The sequence below is a fragment of the Triturus cristatus genome, chromosome 12, assembly GCF_964204655.1.
Source record: "Triturus cristatus chromosome 12, aTriCri1.1, whole genome shotgun sequence".
Taxonomy (NCBI): domain Eukaryota; kingdom Metazoa; phylum Chordata; class Amphibia; order Caudata; family Salamandridae; genus Triturus; species Triturus cristatus.
The window spans coordinates 726,329,220-726,350,975 of record NC_140595.1 but is presented as its reverse complement, the minus strand read 5'-3'; the positions used below and the strand labels follow the sequence as shown (position 1 = coordinate 726,350,975).

General features: G+C 40.2%; 9 non-coding genes across 9 annotated transcripts; all 9 read left to right on the top strand.

Annotated features, from left to right (window-relative positions):
* Window positions 1-1,400: 1,400 nt before the first annotated feature.
* Window positions 1,401-1,482, top strand: TRNAS-AGA (transfer RNA serine (anticodon AGA)). The gene has a single exon. It is a non-coding gene; the product is annotated as a tRNA-Ser (tRNA).
* A 3,942-nt stretch (window positions 1,483-5,424) lies between these two features.
* TRNAS-AGA (transfer RNA serine (anticodon AGA)) lies at window positions 5,425-5,506 on the top strand. The gene has a single exon. It is a non-coding gene; the product is annotated as a tRNA-Ser (tRNA).
* A 3,942-nt stretch (window positions 5,507-9,448) lies between these two features.
* Window positions 9,449-9,530, top strand: TRNAS-AGA (transfer RNA serine (anticodon AGA)). Its single transcript has one exon. It is a non-coding gene; the product is annotated as a tRNA-Ser (tRNA).
* A 1,281-nt stretch (window positions 9,531-10,811) lies between these two features.
* Window positions 10,812-10,883, top strand: TRNAH-GUG (transfer RNA histidin (anticodon GUG)). The gene has a single exon. It is a non-coding gene; the product is annotated as a tRNA-His (tRNA).
* Window positions 10,884-13,471: 2,588 nt separating this feature from the next.
* Window positions 13,472-13,553, top strand: TRNAS-AGA (transfer RNA serine (anticodon AGA)). Its single transcript has one exon. It is a non-coding gene; the product is annotated as a tRNA-Ser (tRNA).
* A 1,281-nt stretch (window positions 13,554-14,834) lies between these two features.
* On the top strand, window positions 14,835-14,906 carry TRNAH-GUG (transfer RNA histidin (anticodon GUG)). Its single transcript has one exon. It is a non-coding gene; the product is annotated as a tRNA-His (tRNA).
* A 2,588-nt stretch (window positions 14,907-17,494) lies between these two features.
* Window positions 17,495-17,576, top strand: TRNAS-AGA (transfer RNA serine (anticodon AGA)). The gene has a single exon. It is a non-coding gene; the product is annotated as a tRNA-Ser (tRNA).
* A 1,281-nt stretch (window positions 17,577-18,857) lies between these two features.
* On the top strand, window positions 18,858-18,929 carry TRNAH-GUG (transfer RNA histidin (anticodon GUG)). The gene has a single exon. It is a non-coding gene; the product is annotated as a tRNA-His (tRNA).
* A 2,588-nt stretch (window positions 18,930-21,517) lies between these two features.
* On the top strand, window positions 21,518-21,599 carry TRNAS-AGA (transfer RNA serine (anticodon AGA)). Its single transcript has one exon. It is a non-coding gene; the product is annotated as a tRNA-Ser (tRNA).
* Window positions 21,600-21,756: the final 157 nt, after the last annotated feature.

Here is a 21,756-nt window from a genome sequence, read left to right as displayed (position 1 = left end):
TAACTTGAATTTTCTTCCATAGGAAACCATTGACTGTTTTTCTGTGAAATTTCTTCTAAGTGTCGATTTTGCAAACATGTAAATATTCCTTAAAAATCGCCTGTATAACTTAAACGCAGTTTCTCAACTGCTTACAGGTGGTACAGTAGTGCTGGATCTAGGATCCAACACTGACCTAGAAAACGTAACCATAACCCCACTTACCTGCTAAGTGAATTTCCTTCCATAGGATAACATTGGTAATTTGATCAGCAAAAGTTTCTAAGTGTCAACTTTTAAAATAGCAAAATATTGCTTAAAAATCACAACAGTAACTAAAACGAATTTACTCACTTGTTTCCAAGAATTGTCCCAGGACTGAATCTAGGATCCAGTCCTGGATTTAGAAAAGTAATCCTGAAAGTAATTAATTGCATATAACTTAAAATTCCCATTGAGCTCAATGTATTATTGTGATTCAAATTGTGTTGCCTATTGCAATAAACTGTAACTATGACCTGCAAAAGTCAATTGCCTATTGCAAAGTATTTAACTAAAGCATCTCATTCTGAGAAAGTATATTTTGATACCTATTGTTGGTTCTAAAATAAAACAACAATATCTTTTGTATGCAAACCAATGGCCTAGAGTTCAGTTCTTGAGTGTGTGAGACCATTTGCTGACTGAGTGTGTACAACAAATGTTTTACACTGTACTCTGATACTGCCTTACTGCTCGGCAAGCTACCACTTTAGAGAGTAAGGTTATATCTAACTTTAGCCTCTGCCAAACCTCTGGGGACTGGGGACTCTGTGCACACTGTACCTATTTGGGAACAGTATATACAGAGCCACTTTCTCACAGTAGTGATAAAGTGATTAGAGTCCTACGGCCAACATAAAGATACAGCAAAACGTGAGGTGAAAAGCAAAAAGGTTGCTGGTAGGCCACCTTAAGGATGCCAGGTCTAACAAAAACTGAACTAAGGATAACATGAGTAAAACATCAGGTTTCTCTACTGCATTTGGTGAGACAAGTGGGCCTTCTTTTATCTTCCATTCAAGCAATCTTTGACAGACCCCTTTATTATAGAGCTTTTCAAGGATTAAAGATAAGGCACTTACAAAGGAGTCCCAAATAATCAGAGATGGTTGACTTCTGTAATATGGGTCGTAGACTAAAAGCAGCACAAAAACAGAGTGCAACAGGGTCCAAAAAACTTGAGTGCCACAAGAGAGTTTGAATGCAAGCGTATCCTTTTACAGATCCAGAGATATACTCATGCAATTTTTATTTTTAGGACAGAACGTGCATGATGAAAAAAACATTGTTTTTAAAAAGCGCATTGCAGAATATCAGTACTTTGATGTGGGAAAACTTCAAAACTTTCAAACAAAATATTTGTAGGCAGCTTACAGCAAGTTGTTGTGGCCGAGTGGTTAAGGCGATGGACTAGAAATCCATTGGGGTATCCCCGCGCAGGTTCGAATCCTGCCAACAACGAGAATCTTTTTATTATCGGCTACAATTTCAGAAGTTAACCTTTAGTATTTCTTCCATTTCAGTTTTATAAATAGGTGGCTTATTTTTGTGTCACTATTGCCTCTCCACATATTTGTTATCACTACCTCTTTCATGTCTTTGCTACACCTCATTCCTACTTTAGCACTGGTGTAAACGCTTCAAATTATTATACGGTTGCTCTCTCATTCATACCTGTGCATGCACTTGAAAGTTACTTTACCAATAAAAGACGCAAAGAGAGAAATAGAACAAAAGTGCTGGCTGGATTGGCAAACACACTTCATAAAACTGCATTTTCTGTTTTTATTCTCCCCCATGTTACATGCTTAACCTCCCCATGTGTAATTTCTCTTAACCTGCTGTCCCAGGAAGAGAATTTCATGTACAGGCTCTTTCTGTGTTTTTTTCCCTAGTCTGTCTTTCCCATTTCTTAGCTGTGTAACTGTTCCTTTACGCGCTCTATTTAAACGCCATCAATCTCATTTGAGCTCCTTGCTCCCGCTTCTGTTTTCTCCACCTCTCATACTGCCAGTTCTCTCTTTCTCTGTGGTTGGTGGCTACTTTCCTGAGCTTCCGAAGCCACGTGGTTCCTGCCTCTTGTTGTCAGACTTGAATTGGAAAAGGAACCATATTAACAAGCCTTTACCACTCACACACGGCGGAAGTTTATACTTTAATTCAGTGAGCTAAGAAAAGCGTGTTGTGGGTCCCCTACGAGCCATGGTGCTTGCTTCATCATGATTTGGCACCAGTCATTAGCCGCAGCTCTGCTAATGAGCCACTGAGGTCAGTTTCAATATTTACTCAAAAACATAACCATGCAGCCCACCCCTCAACTGTGTATTTATCTTGCTTTTCTGCTGTTCGTGTGATTAGCTGGGAGGAGCTCACGGCGACATCCTCCCTATAAAAGTGTAGATGGATCACTCTCTAACTCTTTCTTGCTTCACATACAAATGGCTTGAAAGGTGCAGGGAAGATGCAGGTCTAATAGACAGAATAGAAGGTCTGTGCCAGGTGGGTTTCTCTGCATTGGTGTCCCATCACAGGTCCGCAAGTGTAATGTGTGATCTTTGACTCCTGGCATCTCACAAGCAGGCGGCCAGGAAACGGTTTCAGCCTATCAACCACTGAGGAGACGCAGCCTCTGAATGAGGAATGAGGAAGCAATGAATACATCCAGCCTATCACAGGAACAGCCCTGAGTGTTCCGAATTATAAATTCTCCATGTCACTGTATGTCGTTGAGCCCAAGTAGCTCGCCATGGTCGTATAGTGGTTAGGACTCTGCGTTGTGGCCGCAGCAACCTCGGTTCGAATCCAAGTCACGGCATTGTGGTTGGCAATGTCACGGCAGTTGGGTGTTAATTTTACAGAATTAGCAAATGTACCAGTGGTTTTTGTAAAATGTCTATTAAAAACAGATCCTTTCAAATATTTAAACCATCTAACAACAAATGATTTAAACTCGCATGATTATAAGCTGTAGCTATAATGTATTTACTTACATAAATTATCGTTCTTGAACCTATTGGGGGTGGAGGGGGAGCGGAGCTCACCCCCCAGGTGCAGTTGAGTGACCTGTGTTGTGGCTCTCTAGAGGGAAGGCACAAATTTTGCTGTCACCCAGCCCAATCCAGACGTGTATTGGGGCCAGGTTTCAGGCAAATAGAGCAGTAAGTGCAGAGACATGTTCACTCTCTAAAAGTGGCATTTCTAAAATAGTAAAGTTAAATCCAACCTCTCCAGTAAGTAGGATTTTCAATAAATAAATAAAGCTACTCCTCTCCGATATGGAATTACCAAATAAAAAGTATAGGGGAATACACAGAGCTAACCTATGAGAGGGGTAGACCTCACAGTAGTGAAAAATGAAATAGACTGTTTGGTACTTACAGGACACGCGAACCACCAAAGTACATATCTTATTTTTTACTTACATAGCATCATGCACCTAGGACTACCTAGGGCCTACCTTAGGTGTAAATTATATGTAATAAAAGGGGAGTTTAAGGCTTGGCAAGTAGGCTGGGACTCCCCTGGGAGACCCCTGAGTCTATGCCCAGAACCATAACTCTGCCAGTCGAGTACTTACCTAAAAGCCGATAACTCACTTTTCTTCCATAGGCTAACATTGAGTGGTTTCACTTGGAAATTCTTCTAAGTGGTGTGGAGTTTTGGAACTTTAAAATATTCATCTAAAATCAGCCGAACAACGAATTCTGATTTACTCACCTGTTATCAGGAGAGTCCTCAGTGCTGCATCTTGGAGCTCAGTACTGACCCTGAAAAGTAATTTTAACCGTACTTACCAGTAACTCGAATTTCCTTCCATGGGATATCATTGCCTGCTTTTTGCTGAAAATTTTCTAAGTGTCGATTTTTGAAACTTACAAATATTCTTTAAAAATCGTACCAACTGTGAAAACGTAATTGTTTACCTGTTTTAGATAGATGTCCCAGTACTGAGCCTAGGAGCCCAGCACTGGATTACAAAAGTAACGAGAACGTACTTTACCCGTAACTTGAATTTTCTTCCATAGGAAACCATTGACTGTTTTTCTGTGAAATTTCTTCTAAGTGTCGATTTTGCAAACATGTAAATATTCCTTAAAAATCGCCTGTATAACTTAAACGCAGTTTCTCAACTGCTTACAGGTGGTACAGTAGTGCTGGATCTAGGATCCAACACTGACCTAGAAAACGTAACCATAACCCCACTTACCTGCTAAGTGAATTTCCTTCCATAGGATAACATTGGTAATTTGATCAGCAAAAGTTTCTAAGTGTCAACTTTTAAAATAGCAAAATATTGCTTAAAAATCACAACAGTAACTAAAACGAATTTACTCACTTGTTTCCAAGAATTGTCCCAGGACTGAATCTAGGATCCAGTCCTGGATTTAGAAAAGTAATCCTGAAAGTAATTAATTGCATATAACTTAAAATTCCCATTGAGCTCAATGTATTATTGTGATTCAAATTGTGTTGCCTATTGCAATAAACTGTAACTATGACCTGCAAAAGTCAATTGCCTATTGCAAAGTATTTAACTAAAGCATCTCATTCTGAGAAAGTATATTTTGATACCTATTGTTGGTTCTAAAATAAAACAACAATATCTTTTGTATGCAAACCAATGGCCTAGAGTTCAGTTCTTGAGTGTGTGAGACCATTTGCTGACTGAGTGTGTACAACAAATGTTTTACACTGTACTCTGATACTGCCTTACTGCTCGGCAAGCTACCACTTTAGAGAGTAAGGTTATATCTAACTTTAGCCTCTGCCAAACCTCTGGGGACTGGGGACTCTGTGCACACTGTACCTATTTGGGAACAGTATATACAGAGCCACTTTCTCACAGTAGTGATAAAGTGATTAGAGTCCTACGGCCAACATAAAGATACAGCAAAACGTGAGGTGAAAAGCAAAAAGGTTGCTGGTAGGCCACCTTAAGGATGCCAGGTCTAACAAAAACTGAACTAAGGATAACATGAGTAAAACATCAGGTTTCTCTACTGCATTTGGTGAGACAAGTGGGCCTTCTTTTATCTTCCATTCAAGCAATCTTTGACAGACCCCTTTATTATAGAGCTTTTCAAGGATTAAAGATAAGGCACTTACAAAGGAGTCCCAAATAATCAGAGATGGTTGACTTCTGTAATATGGGTCGTAGACTAAAAGCAGCACAAAAACAGAGTGCAACAGGGTCCAAAAAACTTGAGTGCCACAAGAGAGTTTGAATGCAAGCGTATCCTTTTACAGATCCAGAGATATACTCATGCAATTTTTATTTTTAGGACAGAACGTGCATGATGAAAAAAACATTGTTTTTAAAAAGCGCATTGCAGAATATCAGTACTTTGATGTGGGAAAACTTCAAAACTTTCAAACAAAATATTTGTAGGCAGCTTACAGCAAGTTGTTGTGGCCGAGTGGTTAAGGCGATGGACTAGAAATCCATTGGGGTATCCCCGCGCAGGTTCGAATCCTGCCAACAACGAGAATCTTTTTATTATCGGCTACAATTTCAGAAGTTAACCTTTAGTATTTCTTCCATTTCAGTTTTATAAATAGGTGGCTTATTTTTGTGTCACTATTGCCTCTCCACATATTTGTTATCACTACCTCTTTCATGTCTTTGCTACACCTCATTCCTACTTTAGCACTGGTGTAAACGCTTCAAATTATTATACGGTTGCTCTCTCATTCATACCTGTGCATGCACTTGAAAGTTACTTTACCAATAAAAGACGCAAAGAGAGAAATAGAACAAAAGTGCTGGCTGGATTGGCAAACACACTTCATAAAACTGCATTTTCTGTTTTTATTCTCCCCCATGTTACATGCTTAACCTCCCCATGTGTAATTTCTCTTAACCTGCTGTCCCAGGAAGAGAATTTCATGTACAGGCTCTTTCTGTGTTTTTTTCCCTAGTCTGTCTTTCCCATTTCTTAGCTGTGTAACTGTTCCTTTACGCGCTCTATTTAAACGCCATCAATCTCATTTGAGCTCCTTGCTCCCGCTTCTGTTTTCTCCACCTCTCATACTGCCAGTTCTCTCTTTCTCTGTGGTTGGTGGCTACTTTCCTGAGCTTCCGAAGCCACGTGGTTCCTGCCTCTTGTTGTCAGACTTGAATTGGAAAAGGAACCATATTAACAAGCCTTTACCACTCACACACGGCGGAAGTTTATACTTTAATTCAGTGAGCTAAGAAAAGCGTGTTGTGGGTCCCCTACGAGCCATGGTGCTTGCTTCATCATGATTTGGCACCAGTCATTAGCCGCAGCTCTGCTAATGAGCCACTGAGGTCAGTTTCAATATTTACTCAAAAACATAACCATGCAGCCCACCCCTCAACTGTGTATTTATCTTGCTTTTCTGCTGTTCGTGTGATTAGCTGGGAGGAGCTCACGGCGACATCCTCCCTATAAAAGTGTAGATGGATCACTCTCTAACTCTTTCTTGCTTCACATACAAATGGCTTGAAAGGTGCAGGGAAGATGCAGGTCTAATAGACAGAATAGAAGGTCTGTGCCAGGTGGGTTTCTCTGCATTGGTGTCCCATCACAGGTCCGCAAGTGTAATGTGTGATCTTTGACTCCTGGCATCTCACAAGCAGGCGGCCAGGAAACGGTTTCAGCCTATCAACCACTGAGGAGACGCAGCCTCTGAATGAGGAATGAGGAAGCAATGAATACATCCAGCCTATCACAGGAACAGCCCTGAGTGTTCCGAATTATAAATTCTCCATGTCACTGTATGTCGTTGAGCCCAAGTAGCTCGCCATGGTCGTATAGTGGTTAGGACTCTGCGTTGTGGCCGCAGCAACCTCGGTTCGAATCCAAGTCACGGCATTGTGGTTGGCAATGTCACGGCAGTTGGGTGTTAATTTTACAGAATTAGCAAATGTACCAGTGGTTTTTGTAAAATGTCTATTAAAAACAGATCCTTTCAAATATTTAAACCATCTAACAACAAATGATTTAAACTCGCATGATTATAAGCTGTAACTATAATGTATTTACTTACATAAATTATCGTTCTTGAACCTATTGGGGGTGGAGGGGGAGCGGAGCTCACCCCCCAGGTGCAGTTGAGTGACCTGTGTTGTGGCTCTCTAGAGAGAAGGCACAAATTTTGCTGTCACCCAGCCCAATCCAGACGTGTATTGGGGCCAGGTTTCAGGCAAATAGAGCAGTAAGTGCAGAGAAATGTTCACTCTCTAAAAGTGGCATTTCTAAAATAGTAAAGTTAAATCCAACCTCACCAGTAAGTAGGATTTTCAATAAATAAATAAAGCTACTCCTCTCCGATATGGAATTACCAAATTAAAAGTATAGGGGAATACACAGAGCTAACCTATGAGAGGGGTAGACCTCACAGTAGTGAAAAATGAAATAGACTGTTTGGTACTTACAGGACACGCGAACCACCAAAGTACATATCTTATTTTTTACTTACATAGCATCATGCACCTAGGACTACCTAGGGCCTACCTTAGGTGTAAATTATATGTAATAAAAGGGGAGTTTAAGGCTTGGCAAGTAGGCTGGGACTCCCCTGGGAGACCCCTGAGTCTATGCCCAGAACCATAACTCTGCCAGTCGAGTACTTACCTAAAAGCCGATAACTCACTTTTCTTCCATAGGCTAACATTGAGTGGTTTCACTTGGAAATTCTTCTAAGTGGTGTGGAGTTTTGGAACTTTAAAATATTCATCTAAAATCAGCCGAACAACGAATTCTGATTTACTCACCTGTTATCAGGAGAGACCTCAGTGCTGCATCTTGGAGCTCAGTACTGACCCTGAAAAGTAATTTTAACCGTACTTACCAGTAACTCGAATTTCCTTCCATGGGATATCATTGCCTGCTTTTTGCTGAAAATTTTCTAAGTGTCGATTTTTGAAACTTACAAATATTCTTTAAAAATCGTACCAACTGTGAAAACGTAATTGTTTACCTGTTTTAGATAGATGTCCCAGTACTGAGCCTAGGAGCCCAGCACTGGATTACAAAAGTAACGAGAACGTACTTTACCCGTAACTTGAATTTTCTTCCATAGGAAACCATTGACTGTTTTTCTGTGAAATTTCTTCTAAGTGTCGATTTTGCAAACATGTAAATATTCCTTAAAAATCGCCTGTATAACTTAAACGCAGTTTCTCAACTGCTTACAGGTGGTACAGTAGTGCTGGATCTAGGATCCAACACTGACCTAGAAAACGTAACCATAACCCCACTTACCTGCTAAGTGAATTTCCTTCCATAGGATAACATTGGTAATTTGATCAGCAAAAGTTTCTAAGTGTCAACTTTTAAAATAGCAAAATATTGCTTAAAAATTACAACAGTAACTAAAACGAATTTACTCACTTGTTTCCAAGAACTGTCCCAGGACTGAATCTAGGATCCAGTCCTGGATTTAGAAAAGTAATCCTGAAAGTAATTGATTGCATATAACTTAAAATTCCCATTGAGCTCAATGTATTATTGTGATTCAAATTGTGTTGCCTATTGCAATAAACTGTAACTATGACCTGCAAAAGTCAATTGCCTATTGCAAAGTATTTAACTAAAGCATCTCATTCTGAGAAAGTATATTTTGATACCTATTGTTGGTTCTAAAATAAAACAACAATATCTTTTGTATTCAAACCAATGGCCTAGAGTTCAGTTCTTGAGTGTGTGAGACCATTTGCTGACTGAGTGTGTACAACAAATGTTTTACACTGTACTCTGATACTGCCTTACTGCTCGGCAAGCTACCACTTTAGAGAGTAAGGTTATATCTAACTTTAGCCTCTGCCAAACCTCTGGGGACTGGGGACTCTGTGCACACTGTACCTATTTGGGAACAGTATATACAGAGCCACTTTCTCACAGTAGTGATAAAGTGATTAGAGTCCTAAGGCCAACGTAAAGATACAGCAAAACGTGAGGTGAAAAGCAAAAAGGTTGCTGGTAGGCCACCTTAAGGATGCCAGGTCTAACAAAAACTGAACTAAGGATAACATGAGTAAAACATCAGGTTTCTCTACTGCATTTGGTGAGACAAGTGGGCCTTCTTTTATCTTCCATTCAAGCAATCTTTGACAGACCCCTTTATTATAGAGCTTTTCAAGGATTAAAGATAAGGCACTTACAAAGGAGTCCCAAATAATCAGAGATGGTTGACTTCTGTAATATGGGTCGTAGACTAAAAGCAGCACAAAAACAGAGTGCAACAGGGTCCAAAAAACTTGAGTGCCACAAGAGAGTTTGAATGCAAGCGTATCCTTTTACAGATCCAGAGATATACTCATGCAATTTTTATTTTTAGGACAGAACGTGCATGATGAAAAAAACATTGTTTTTAAAAAGCGCATTGCAGAATATCAGTACTTTGATGTGGGAAAACTTCAAAACTTTCAAACAAAATATTTGTAGGCAGCTTACAGCAAGTTGTTGTGGCCGAGTGGTTAAGGCGATGGACTAGAAATCCATTGGGGTATCCCCGCGCAGGTTCGAATCCTGCCAACAACGAGATTCTTTTTATTATCGGCTACAATTTCAGAAGTTAACCTTTAGTATTTCTTCCATTTCAGTTTTATGAATAGGTGGCTTATTTTTGTGTCACTATTGCCTCTCCACATATTTGTTATCGCTACCTCTTTCATGTCTTTGCTACACCTCATTCCTACTTTAGCACTGGTGTAAACGCTTCAAATTATTATACCGTTGCTCTCTCATTCATACCTGCGCATGCACTTGAAAGTTACTTTACCAATAAAAGACGCAAAGAGAGAAATAGAACAAAAGTGCTGGCTGGATTGGCAAACACACTTCATAAAACTGCATTTTCTTTTTTATTCTCCCCCGTGTTACATGCTTAACCTCCCCATGTGTAATTTCTCTTAACCTGCTGTCCCAGGAAGAGAATTTCATCTACAGGCTCTTTCTGTGTTTTTTTCCCTAGTCTGTCTTTCCCATTTCTTAGCTGTGTAACTGTTCCTTTACGCGCTCTATTTAAACGCCATCAATCTCATTTGAGCTCCTTGCTCCCGCTTCTGTTTTCTCCACCTCTCATACTGCCAGTTCTCTCTTTCTCTGTGGTTGGTGGCTACTTTCCTGAGCTTCCGAAGCCACGTGGTTCCTGCCTCTTGTTGTCAGACTTGAATTGGAAAAGGAACCATATTAACAAGCCTTTACCACTCACACACGGCGGAAGTTTATACTTTAATTCAGTGAGCTAAGAAAAGCGTGTTGTGGGTCCCCTACGAGCCATTGTGCTTGCTTCATCATCATTTGGCACCAGTCATTAGCCGCAGCTCTGCTAATGAGCCACTGAGGTCAGTTTCAATATTTACTCAAAAACATAACCATGCAGCCCACCCCTCAACTGTGTATTTATCTTGCTTTTCTGCTGTTCGTGTGATTAGCTGGGAGGAGCTCACGGCGACATCCTCCCTATAAAAGTGTAGATGGATCACTCTCTAACTCTTTCTTGCTTCACATACAAATGGCTTGAAAGGTGCAGGGAAGATGCAGGTCTAATAGACAGAATAGAAGGCCTGTGCCAGGTGGGTTTCTCTGCATTGGTGTCCCATCACAGGTCCGCAAGTGTAATGTGTGATCTTTGACTCCTGGCATTTCACAAGCAGGCGTCCAGGAAACGGTTTCAGCCTATCAACCACTGAGGAGACGCAGCCTCTGAATGAGGAATGAGGAAGCAATGAATACATCCAGCCTATCACAGGAACAGCCCTGAGTGTTCCGAATTATAAATTCTCCATGTCATTGTATGTCGTTGAGCCCAAGTAGCTCGCCGTGATCGTATAGTGGTTAGTACTCTGCGTTGTGGCCGCAGCAACCTCGGTTCGAATCCGAGTCACGGCATTGTGGTTGGCAATGTCACGGCAGTTGGGTGTTAATTTTACAGAATTAGCAAATGTACCAGTGGTTTTTGTAAAATGTCTATTAAAAACAGATCCTTTCAAATATTTAAACCATCTAACAACAAATGATTTAAACTCGCATGATTTTAAGCTGTAGCTATAATGTATTTACTTACATAAATTATCGTTCTTGAACCTATTGGGGGTGGAGGGGGAGCGGAGCTCACCCCCCAGGTGCAGTTGAGTGACCTGTGTTGTGGCTCTCTAGAGGGAAGGCACAAATTTTGCTGTCACCCAGCCCAATCCAGACGTGTATTGGGGCCAGGTTTCAGGCAAATAGAGCAGTAAGTGCAGAGACATGTTCACTCTCTAAAAGTGGCATTTCTAAAATAGTAAAGTTAAATCCAACCTCACCAGTAAGTAGGATTTTCAATAAATAAATAAAGCTACTCCTCTCCGATATGGAATTACCAAATAAAAAGTATAGGGGAATACACAGAGCTAACCTATGAGAGGGGTAGACCTCACAGTAGTGAAAAATGAAATAGACTGTTTGGTACTTACAGGACACGCGAACCACCAAAGTACATATCTTATTTTTTACTTACATAGCATCATGCACCTAGGACTACCTAGGGCCTACCTTAGGTGTAAATTATATGTAATAAAAGGGGAGTTTAAGGCTTGGCAAGTAGGCTGGGACTCCCCTGGGAGACCCCTGAGTCTATGCCCAGAACCATAACTCTGCCAGTCGAGTACTTACCTAAAAGCCGATAACTCACTTTTCTTCCATAGGCTAACATTGAGTGGTTTCACTTGGAAATTCTTCTAAGTGGTGTGGAGTTTTGGAACTTTAAAATATTCATCTAAAATCAGCCGAACAACGAATTCTGATTTACTCACCTGTTATCAGGAGAGACCTCAGTGCTGCATCTTGGAGCTCAGTACTGACCCTGAAAAGTAATTTTAACCGTACTTACCAGTAACTCGAATTTCCTTCCATGGGATATCATTGCCTGCTTTTTGCTGAAAAATTTCTAAGTGTCGATTTTTGAAACTTACAAATATTCTTTAAAAATCGTACCAACTGTGAAAACGTAATTGTTTACCTGTTTTAGATAGATGTCCCAGTACTGAGCCTAGTAGCCCAGCACTGGATTACAAAAGTAACGAGAACGTACTTTACCCGTAACTTGAATTTTCTTCCATAGGAAACCATTGACTGTTTTTCTGTGAAATTTCTTCTAAGTGTCGATTTTGCAAACATGTAAATATTCCTTAAAAATCGCCTGTATAACTTAAACGCAGTTTCTCAACTGCTTACAGGTGGTACAGTAGTGCTGGATCTAGGATCCAACACTGACCTAGAAAAAGTAACCATAACCCCACTTACCTGCTAAGTGAATTTCCTTCCATAGGATAACATTGGTAATTTGATCAGCAAAAGTTTCTAAGTGTCAACTTTTAAAATAGCAAAATATTGCTTAAAAATCACAACAGTAACTAAAACGAATTTACTCACTTGTTTCCAAGAACTGTCCCAGGACTGAATCTAGGATCCAGTCCTGGATTTAGAAAAGTAATCCTGAAAGTAATTAATTGCATATAACTTAAAATTCCCATTGAGCGCAATGTATTATTGTGATTCAAATTGTGTTGCCTATTGCAATAAACTGTAACTATGACCTGCAAAAGTCAATTGCCTATTGCAAAGTATTTAACTAAAGCATCTCATTCTGAGAAAGTATATTTTGATACCTATTGTTGGTTCTAAAATAAAACAACTATATCTTTTGTATGCAAACCAATGGCCTAGAGTTCAGTTCTTGAGTGTGTGAGACCATTTGCTGACTGAGTGTGTACAACAAATGTTTTACACTGTACTCTGATACTGCCTTACTGCTCGGCAAGCTACCACTTTAGAGAGTAAGGTTATATCTAACTTTAGCCTCTGCCAAACCTCTGGGGACTGGGGACTCTGTGCACACTGTACCTATTTGGGAACAGTATATACAGAGCCACTTTCTCACAGTAGTGATAAAGTGATTAGAGTCCTAAGGCCAACATAAAGATACAGCAAAACGTGAGGTGAAAAGCAAAAAGGTTGCTGGTAGGCCACCTTAAGGATGCCAGGTCTAACAAACACTGAACTAAGGATAACATGAGTAAAACATCAGGTTTCTCTACTGCATTTGGTGAGACAAGTGGGCCTTCTTTTATCTTCCATTCAAGCAATCTTTGACAGACCCCTTTATTATAGAGCTTTTCAAGGATTAAAAATAAGGCACTTACAAAGGAGTCCCAAATACTCAGAGATGGTTGACTTCTGTAATATGGGTCGTAGACTAAAAGCAGCGCAAAAACAGAGTGCAACAGGGTCCAAAAAACTTGAGTGCCACAAGAGAGTTTGAATGCAAGCGTATCCTTTTACAGATCCAGAGATATACTCATGCAATTTTTGTTTTTAGGACAGAACGTGCATGATGAAAAAAACATTGTTTTTAAAAAGCGCATTGCAGAATATCAGTACTTTGATGTGGGAAAACTTCAAAACTTTCAAACAAAATATTTGTAGGCAGCTTACAGGAAGTTGTTGTGGCCGAGTGGTTAAGGCGATGGACTAGAAATCCATTGGGGTATCCCCGCGCAGGTTCGAATCCTGCAAACAACGAGAATCTTTTTATTATCGGCTACAATTTCAGAAGTTAACCTTTAGTATTTCTTCCATTTCAGTTTTATAAATAGGTGGCTTATTTTTGTGTCACTATTGCCTCTCCACATATTTGTTATCGCTACCTCTTTCATGTCTTTGCTACACCTCATTCCTACTTTAGCACTGGTGTAAACGCTTCAAATTATTATACGGTTGCTCTCTCATTCATACCTGCGCATGCACTTGAAAGTTACTTTACCAATAAAAGACGCAAAGAGAGAAATAGAACAAAAGTGCTGGCTGGATTGGCAAACACACTTCATAAAACTGCATTTTCTTTTTTATTCTCCCCCGTGTTACATGCTTAACCTCCCCATGTGTAATTTCTCTTAACCTGCTGTCCCAGGAAGAGAATTTCATCTACAGGCTCTTTCTGTGTTTTTTTCCCTAGTCTGTCTTTCCCATTTCTTAGCTGTGTAACTGTTCCTTTACGCGCTCTATTTAAACGCCATCAATCTCATTTGAGCTCCTTGCTCCCGCTTCTGTTTTCTCCACCTCTCATACTGCCAGTTCTCTCTTTCTCTGTGGTTGGTGGCTACTTTCCTGAGCTTCCGAAGCCACGTGGTTCCTGCCTCTTGTTGTCAGACTTGAATTGGAAAAGGAACCATATTAACAAGCCTTTACCACTCACACACGGCGGAAGTTTATACTTTAATTCAGTGAGCTAAGAAAAGCGTGTTGTGGGTCCCCTACGAGCCATGGTGCTTGCTTCATCATGATTTGGCACCAGTCATTAGCCGCAGCTCTGCTAATGAGCCACTGAGGTCAGTTTCAATATTTACTCAAAAACATAACCATGCAGCCCACCCCTCAACTGTGTATTTATCTTCCTTTTCTGCTGTTCGTGTGATTAGCTGGGAGGAGCTCACGGCGACATCCTCCCTATAAAAGTGTAGATGGATCACTCTCTAACTCTTTCTTGCTTCACATACAAATGGCTTGAAAGGTGCAGGGAAGATGCAGGTCTAATAGACAAAATAGAAGGTCTGTGCCAGGTGGGTTTCTCTGCATTGGTGTCCCATCACAGGTCCGCAAGTGTAATGTGTGATCTTTGACTCCTGGCATTTCACAAGCAGGCGGCCAGGAAACGGTTTCAGCCTATCAACCACTGAGGAGACGCAGCCTCTGAATGAGGAATGAGGAAGCAATGAATACATCCAGCCTATCACAGGAACAGCCCTGAGTGTTCCGAGTTATAAATTCTCCATGTCACTGTATGTCGTTGAGCCCAAGTAGCTCGCCGTGATCGTATAGTGGTTAGTACTCTGCGTTGTGGCCGCAGTAACCTCGGTTCGAATCCGAGTCACGGCATTGTGGTTGGCAATGTCACGGCAGTTGGGTGTTAATTTTACAGAATTAGCAAATGTACCAGTGGTTTTTGTAAAATGTCTATTAAAAACAGATCCTTTCAAATATTTAAACCATCTAACAACAAATGATTTAAACTCGCATGATTATAAGCTGTAACTATAATGTATTTACTTACATAAATTATCGTTCTTGAACCTATTGGGGGTGGAGGGGGAGCGGAGCTCACCCCCCAGGTGCAGTTGAGTGACCTGTGTTGTGGCTCTCTAGAGGGAAGGCAAAAATTTTGCTGTCACCCAGCCCAATCCAGACGTGTATTGGGGCCAGGTTTCAGGCAAATAGAGCAGTAAGTGCAGAGAAATGTTCACTCTCTAAAAGTGGCATTTCTAAAATAGTAAAGTTAAATCCAACCTCACCAGTAAGTAGGATTTTCAATAAATAAATAAAGCTACTCCTCTCCTATATTGAATTACCAAATTAAAAGTATAGGGGAATACACAGAGCTAACCTATGAGAGGGGTAGACCTCACAGTAGTGAAAAATGAAATAGACTGTTTGGTACTTACATGACACGCGAACCACCAAAGTACATATCTTATTTTTTACTTACATAGCATCATGCACCTAGGACTACCTAGGGCCTACCTTAGGTGTAAATTATATGTAATAAAAGGGGAGTTTAAGGCTTGGCAAGTAGGCTGGGACTCCCCTGGGAGACCCCTGAGTCTATGCCCAGAACCATAACTCTGCCAGTCGAGTACTTACCTAAAAGCCGATAACTCACTTTTCTTCCATATGCTAACATTGAGTGGTTTCACTTGGAAATTCTTCTAAGTGGTGTGGAGTTTTGGAACTTTCAAATATTCATCTAAAATCAGCCGAACAACGAATTCTGATTTACTCACCTGTTATCAGGAGAGACCTCAGTGCTGCATCTTGGAGCTCGGTACTGACCCTGAAAAGTAATTTTAACTGTACTTACCAGTAACTCGAATTTCCTTCCATGGGATATCATTGCCTGCTTTTTGCTGAAAATGTTCTAAGTGTCGATTTTTGAAACTTACAAATATTCTTTAAAAATCGTACCAACTGTGAAAACGTAATTGTTTACCTGTTTTAGATAGATGTCCCAGTACTGAGCCTAGGAGCCCAGCACTGGATTACAAAAGTAACGAGAACGTACTTTACCCGTAACTTGAATTTTCTTCCATAGGAAACCATTGACTGTTTTTCTGTGAAATTTCTTCTAAGTGTCGATTTTGCAAACATGTAAATATTCCTTAAAAATCGCCTGTATAACTTAAACGCAGTTTCTCAACTGCTTACAGGTGGTACAGTAGTGCTGGATCTAGGATCCAACACTGACCTAGAAAACGTAACCATAACCCCACTTACCTGCTAAGTGAATTTCCTTCCATAGGATAACATTGGTAATTTGATCAGCAAAAGTTTCTAAGTGTCAACTTTTAAAATAGCAAAATATTGCTTAAAAATCACAACAGTAACTAAAACGAATTTACTCACTTGTTTCCAAGAATTGTCCCAGGACTGAATCTAGGATCCAGTCCTGGATTTAGAAAAGTAATCCTGAAAGTAATTAATTGCATATAACTTAAAATTCCCATTGAGCTCAATGTATTATTGTGATTCAAATTGTGTTGCCTATTGCAATAAACTGTAACTATGACCTGCAAAAGTCAATTGCCTATTGCAAAGTATTTAACTAAAGCATCTCATTCTGAGAAAGTATATTTTGATACCTATTGTTGGTTCTAAAATAAAACAACAATATCTTTTGTATGCAAACCAATGGCCTAGAGTTCAGTTCTTGAGTGTGTGAGACCATTTGCTGACTGAGTGTGTACAACAAATGTTTTACACTGTACTCTGATACTGCCTTACTGCTCGGCAAGCTACCACTTTAGAGAGGAAGGTTATATCTAACTTTAGCCTCTGCCAAACCTCTGGGGACTGGGGACTCTGTGCACACTGTACCTATTTGGGAACAGTATATACAGAGCCACTTTCTCACAGTAGTGATAAAGTGATTAGAGTCCTACGGCCAACATAAAGATACAGCAAAACGTGAGGTGAAAAGCAAAAAGGTTGCTGGTAGGCCACCTTAAGGATGCCAGGTCTAACAAAAACTGAACTAAGGATAACATGAGTAAAACATCAGGTTTCTCTACTGCATTTGGTGAGACAAGTGGGCCTTCTTTTATCTTCCATTTAAGCAATCTTTGACAGACCCCTTTATTATAGAGCTTTTCAAGGATTAAAGATAAGGCACTTACAAAGGAGTCCCAAATAATCAGAGATGGTTGATTTCTGTAATATGGGTCGTAGACTAAAAGCAGCACAAAAACAGAGTGCAACAGGGTCCAAAAAACTTGAGTGCCACAAGAGAGTTTGAATGCAAGCGTATCCTTTTACAGATCCAGAGATATACTCATGCAATTTTTATTTTTAGGACAGAACGTGCATGATGAAAAAAACATTGTTTTTAAAAAGCGCATTGCAGAATATCAGTACTTTGATGTGGGAAAACTTCAAAACTTTCAAACAAAATATTTGTAGGCAGCTTACAGCAAGTTGTTGTGGCCGAGTGGTTAAGGCGATGGACTAGAAATCCATTGGGGTATCCCCGCGCAGGTTCGAATCCTGCCAACAACAAGAATCTTTTTATTATCGGCTACAATTTCAGAAGTTAACCTTTAGTATTTCTTCCATTTCAGTTTTATAAATAGGTGGCTTATTTTTGTGTCACTATTGCCTCTCCACATATTTGTTATCGCTACCTCTTTCATGTCTTTGCTACACCTCATTCCTACTTTAGCACTGGTGTAAACGCTTCAAATTATTATACCGTTGCTCTCTCATTCATACCTGCGCATGCACTTGAAAGTTACTTTACCAATAAAAGACGCAAAGAGAGAAATAGAACAAAAGTGCTGGCTGGATTGGCAAACACACTTCATAAAACTGCATTTTCTTTTTTATTCTCCCCCGTGTTACATGCTTAACCTCCCCATGTGTAATTTCTCTTAACCTGCTGTCCCAGGAAGAGAATTTCATGTACAGGCTCTTTCTGTGTTTTTTTCCCTAGTCTGTCTTTCCCATTTCTTAGCTGTGTAACTGTTCCTTTACGCGCTCTATTTAAACGCCATCAATCTCATTTGAGCTCCTTGCTCCAGCTTCTGTTTTCTCCACCTCTCATACTGCCAGTTCTCTCTTTCTCTGTGGTTGGTGGCTACTTTCCTGAGCTTCCGAAGCCATGTGGTTCCTGCCTCTTGTTGTCAGACTTGAATTGGAAAAGGAACCATATTAACAAGCCTTTACCACTCACACACGGCGGAAGTTTATACTTTAATTCAGTGAGCTAAGAAAAGCGTGTTGTGGGTCCCCTACGAGCCATTGTGCTTGCTTCATCATCATTTGGCACCAGTCATTAGCCGCAGCTCTGCTAATGAGCCACTGAGGTCAGTTTCAATATTTACTCAAAAACATAACCATGCAGCCCACCCCTCAACTGTGTATTTATCTTGCTTTTCTGCTGTTCGTGTGATTAGCTGGGAGGAGCTCACGGCGACATCCTCCCTATAAAAGTGTAGATGGATCACTCTCTAACTCTTTCTTGCTTCACATACAAATGGCTTGAAAGGTGCAGGGAAGATGCAGGTCTAATAGACAGAATAGAAGGCCTGTGCCAGGTGGGTTTCTCTGCATTGGTGTCCCATCACAGGTCCGCAAGTGTAATGTGTGATCTTTGACTCCTGGCATTTCACAAGCAGGCGGCCAGGAAACGGTTTCAGCCTATCAACCACTGAGGAGACGCAGCCTCTGAATGAGGAATGAGGAAGCAATGAATACATCCAGCCTATCACAGGAACAGCCCTGAGTGTTCCGAATTATAAATTCTCCATGTCATTGTATGTCGTTGAGCCCAAGTAGCTCGCCGTGATCGTATAGTGGTTAGTACTCTGCGTTGTGGCCGCAGCAACCTCGGTTCGAATCCGAGTCACGGCATTGTGGTTGGCAATGTCACGGCAGTTGGGTGTTAATTTTACAGAATTAGCAAATGTACCAGTGGTTTTTGTAAAATGTCTATTAAAAACAGATCCTTTCAAATATTTAAACCATCTAACAACAAATGATTTAAACTCGCATGATTATAAGCTGTAGCTATAATGTATTTACTTACATAAATTATCGTTCTTGAACCTATTGGGGGTGGAGGGGGAGCGGAGCTCACCCCCCAGGTGCAGTTGAGTGACCTGTGTTGTGGCTCTCTAGAGGGAAGGCACAAATTTTGCTGTCACCCAGCCCAATCCAGACGTGTATTGGGGCCAGGTTTCAGGCAAATAGAGCAGTAAGTGCAGAGACATGTTCACTCTCTAAAAGTGGCATTTCTAAAATAGTAAAGTTAAATCCAACCTCACCAGTAAGTAGGATTTTCAATAAATAAATAAAGCTACTTCTCTCCGATATGGAATTACCAAATAAAAAGTATAGGGGAATACACAGAGCTAACCTATGAGAGGGGTAGACCTCACAGTAGTGAAAAATTAAATAGACTGTTTGGTACTTACAGGACACGCGAACCACCAAAGTACATATCTTATTTTTTACTTACATAGCATCATGCACCTAGGACTACCTAGGGCCTACCTTAGGTGTAAATTATATGTAATAAAAGGGGAGTTTAAGGCTTGGCAAGTAGGCTGGGACTCCCCTGGGAGACCCCTGAGTCTATGCCCAGAACCATAACTCTGCCAGTCAAGTACTTACCTAAAAGCCGATAACTCACTTTTCTTCCATAGGCTAACATTGAGTGGTTTCACTTGGAAATTCTTCTAAGTGGTGTGGAGTTTTGGAACTTTAAAATATTCATCTAAAATCAGCCGAACAACGAATTCTGATTTACTCACCTGTTATCAGGAGAGACCTCAGTGCTGCATCTTGGAGCTCAGTACTGACCCTGAAAAGTAATTTTAACCGTACTTACCAGTAACTCGAATTTCCTTCCATGGGATATCATTGCCTGCTTTTTGCTGAAAATTTTCTAAGTGTCGATTTTTGAAACTTACAAATATTCTTTAAAAATCGTACCAACTGTGAAAACGTAATTGTTTACCTGTTTTAGATAGATGTCCCAGTACTGAGCCTAGGAGCCCAGCACTGGATTACAAAAGTAACGAGAACGTACTTTACCCGTAACTTGAATTTTCTTCCATAGGAAACCATTGACTGTTTTTCTGTGAAATTTCTTCTAAGTGTCGATTTTGCAAACATGTAAATATTCCTTAAAAATCGCCTGTATAACTTAAACGCAGTTTCTCAACTGCTTACAGGTGGTACAGTAGTGCTGGATCTAGGATCCAACACTGACCTAGAAAAAGTAACCATAACCCCACTTACCTGCTAAGTGAATTTCCTTCCATAGGATAACATTGGTAATTTGATCAGCAAAAGTTTCTAAGTGTCAACTTTTAAAATAGCAAAATATTGCTTAAAAATCACAACCGTAACTAAAACGAATTTACTCACTTGTTTCCAAGAACTGTCCCAGGACTGGATCTAGGATCCAGTCCTGGATTTAGAAAAGTAATCCTGAAAGTAATTAATTGCATATAACTTAAAATTCCCATTGAGCTCAATGTATTATTGTGATTCAAATTGTGTTGCCTATTGCAATAAACTGTAACTATGACCTGCAAAAGTCAATTGCCTATTGCAAAGTATTTAACTAAAGCATCTCATTCTGAGAAAGTATATTTTGATACCTATTGTTGGTTCTAAAATAAAACAACAATATCTTTTGTATGCAAACCAATGGCCTAGAGTTCAGTTCTTGAGTGTGTGAGACCATTTGCTGACTGAGTGTGTACAACAAATGTTTTACACTGTACTCTGATACTGCCTTACTGCTCGGCAAGCTACCACTTTAGAGAGTAAGGTTATATCTAACTTTAGCCTCTGCCAAACCTCTGGGGACTGGGGACTCTGTGCACACTGTACCTATTTGGGAACAGTATATACAGAGCCACTTTCTCACAGTAGTGATAAAGTGATTAGAGTCCTAAGGCCAACATAAAGATACAGCAAAACGTGAGGTGAAAAGCAAAAAGGTTGCTGGTAGGCCACCTTAAGGATGCCAGGTCTAACAAACACTGAACTAAGGATAACATGAGTAAAACATCAGGTTTCTCTACTGCATTTGGTGAGACAAGTGGGCCTTCTTTTATCTTCCATTCAAGCAATCTTTGACAGACCCCTTTATTATAGAGCTTTTCAAGGATTAAAGATAAGGCACTTACAAAGGAGTCCCAAATACTCAGAGATGGTTGACTTCTATAATATGGGTCGTAGACTAAAAGCAGCGCAAAAACAGAGTGCAACAGGGTCCAAAAAACTTGAGTGCCACAAGAGAGTTTGAATGCAAGCGTATCCTTTTACAGATCCAGAGATATACTCATGCAATTTTTGTTTTTAGGACAGAACGTGCATGATGAAACAAACATTGTTTTTAAAAAGCGCATTGCAGAATATCAGTACTTTGATGTGGGAAAACTTCAAAACTTTCAAACAAAATATTTGTAGGCAGCTTACAGCAAGTTGTTGTGGCCGAGTGGTTAAGGCGATGGACTAGAAATCCATTGGGGTATCCCCGCGCAGGTTCGAATCCTGCCAACAACGAGAATCTTTTTATTATCGGCTACAATTTCAGAAGTTAACCTTTAGTATTTCTTCCATTTCAGTTTTATAAATAGGTGGCTTATTTTTGTGTCACTATTGCCTCTCCACATATTTGTTATCGCTACCTCTTTCATGTCTTTGCTACACCTCATTCCTA